Source organism: Anser anser (genome assembly GCF_964211835.1).
Source record: "Anser anser genome assembly, contig: HAP1_SCAFFOLD_784, whole genome shotgun sequence".
In the NCBI taxonomy this organism is placed as follows: Eukaryota; Metazoa; Chordata; class Aves; order Anseriformes; family Anatidae; genus Anser; species Anser anser.
Genome location: NW_028153611.1, coordinates 1,794 through 4,620, shown reverse-complemented (window position 1 = coordinate 4,620; position 2,827 = coordinate 1,794). Strand labels below are relative to the sequence as shown.

The 2,827-nt window shown below is 43.8% G+C and overlaps 1 long non-coding RNA gene across 1 annotated transcript; it reads left to right on the top strand.

The window, feature by feature from the left end:
• Positions 1-905: 905 nt before the first annotated feature.
• Positions 906-2,454, top strand: LOC310891822. The gene is made up of 3 exons (XR_014577738.1): positions 906-1,095; positions 1,215-1,366; positions 1,601-2,454. It is a non-coding gene; the product is annotated as an uncharacterized lncRNA (long non-coding RNA).
• The last annotated feature ends 373 nt before the right edge of the window (positions 2,455-2,827 follow it).

Genomic DNA, 2,827 nt, shown 5'->3' with positions numbered 1-2,827 from the left:
TCCAGAACTGTGTTTTTTGTTTCAGAAGCCATTCTCTGGTGAGAAGGAAAACAGCAGCACTTACGATATTAGTGGGGACCATAGCTTAGCGTGCACCTTCCCCTGGGGATTTCCATGCTCCAGTTTTGCACTTCAGTAGGCCTTAGGCAGCAGAAATTGCATGCCTGTATCAGTTAGATTCTGTTTCTTCTTGAATTATGTGCAAGATATGCAACCCAACCCTCCTGTAAAAGACTTGCAACACGCAAGCTCACGTAGCCCCCCGATGCAAGGGAATTTGCTTTTATGGAGACTGGCCTAATGTGTGAAATCATGAAGTTAACCCCTGGGCATTAGTGTTGGGCCTTTGCCTTCACAGCTTAAGGCTGAAAACTCCCAACTGCTGGTCCCAAGTGCTCCTAAAGCCCAGTGGATATGGCTGCAAGTGAAGCAACTTCTCACCTCCAGATATATTTCATTTCCCCAAGCTTAATGCGGTAAAATACATCAGACAGAGGTCTCGCTGTGTCCTTGGAAGTGAGACCACCCAGGGGCACCTCTGTGAAGTTATTAGGAGTGAGTGTGATTTGAGCAGTTTAGTTACGAGGTCAAGGATTCTGGATTTTTTTTCCCCTTTTTCTTGCCTCTCTTCTTCCTTCCTCCCATCTCACAAGTGTGAAAAATTCCAGCTTGTTTCAAAGCTGAAATCCCACCTAGTGCACAAAGCAAAAGAGGAAAGTGTTTTAACAGCTCCACATAGTTCCATGACAGTGAACAAAAATGCTTACAAGTAGCAGCTTTATGTACAGCAATACCCTTTGATTTGTTTCAAGCACCTGTTATTTTAAAATTATTCCTTTAAGAAAAAAAAAAAGAAAAAAAAAAACCTTTATTTCTTCTGCCTGCAAGGACCACTGGGAGGGCTTATGAGTCACTGGCCGCAGAGATAGAAAGGGCAGGGGAAGTGGGCTGTTAACACCAGGCTCTCACCTGCTGTCAGACCGGGCTTAGTGCAGGAGAGGAGGGAAGGTTTGGATGGGGTCTGTCAGGCTTGGTCCCACGCCAAGGCAGGACGCAGTGTGATTGCTTCAAGGCATGTTCCTGCTGGCAGAGCTGGTATGAGCACTGCTGTTGACGCTGGAAACCTCTCCACTCCTCCTTCCCTTGCTCTCTTTCTCACTCTCCCTCTTTTTCTTTGTGTTCTGTCTTTTTCACTCTATTTTTGGCCTTTGCAGAGGGTGCAGCAGTGTGCACAGGATCCCTGATGGTAGATGCGGGGCCCAGTGCCTTTTCTCACTGGACACAATGGAAATCTTTCCTATGAATGTAAAGGGAACTGCACTGAACATAAATTATCCACCTTGGGGGATTAGCTATGGCGTTAAACGTAAGTAATGATCACAGGTAGGAAGTAAAAGAAATATTTTTGTAAGTAAGCTCTCTTCTGGAAAAGTTTTTTTTAAAAGCAATTAAGATAAATGAACGATTAATTCAAGTACTTTTTCAGAAGGTGAAGGATATTACTACTTTCTCCTGCACAGAATTTCATAGTATGGGAAGTTATCAAATGTGGCATTTACTGTATGGAGTCCAATTCCTTTTTTTTTTTTTTTCTAAACAGATGAATCACTGAATTCAATGATGCCCTTCCTGCCTCTCTTCTCCTACATGAGACTTGACCCAGCCTGTGGAAGTGATGAAAGGAAAGATTAATAAGTGGTAGAATGAAAGAAGAAAGGGAACAATTATATTATTTTAACTAACAAATCTCTCAACTACTTGAACCCACTGCTGTCTCTCACAAAATACTTTCTAAGTGACTTCTGCCCATTTCAACACTCAGTTTCTCTGTGAACAGCTCCCTCTGCACAGACCAGAAGTAGACTGTGTAGGGCTTGAATCTGCCCCTCCAGCCACATGGAGCACAGGGATTCATGGAGAAATCCCCTCAGAGTACGTGCTCTGTCAGGCTGCTCTCTAAGCCTCCTTCCATAATCCTACTTTCCTCCTTGCTATGTGATTCCTTGGCTCCCCTAAAGGCTGTGGGCACTGGCAATTGTGTGCTGATCCCTGATGATATTTTCTACTGGAAAAAGTCTGTGGCGTGTTGCTGCTGAGCCACAGTTCCATGTGAAGGGGCCAATTTCTTCTTTGGCCTGGCTTGTCCCCGGGACACATGCTGTCCAGAAAGAAAATGGAGAGGAGAAAAGGAAGGAGAAAGAGGTTTCTGCTCCCCCATCAGTGTAGAGAAGGGTAGAGGACAAGTTCCTGGGATTTTCAAAAGCAAATGTGTGTGTGTTTACATATATATATATATATATGCATATACATATACATATATATAGTATATATATAGTGTATATATATATATAAACACATATATTGCCTTAGAAATATATATATATATGTTCAAAATAAAAAGCTGCCTTTTCATCTTTAAATGTTGTTTTCTTTTATTAGCATGTGTCTCTGACATCCTGTATTGAACTTACTGCATTTTGCTCTTATTGCACAGAGTTCCCATGCCGTTTATGTTGGCTGACCAAACCTAGTGGAGTGCTGGTCATGAAGACATCCTGCTACCTCTGTTTTTCTGTCCATCATCTCCTGCCTCCCCATCTCCCATCCTCATGTTTGTCTCCATCACCTGTCCTGGCATCCCCAGGCCAGGAGCTCTCCTTCACAAACCATTCCTCAGGGTATGGACACTTTCGCCATCAGGAAGGACCCACCAAATTTGGAGACTCTGGGGCGCGAGCCCCAGATTTCCCCAAATTCCCCCCAAAGTTTCCTGAGTGCAGGAAGATCGCATGCATGGGCATGTCCTTGTGTAGCTATTAATGCCTTC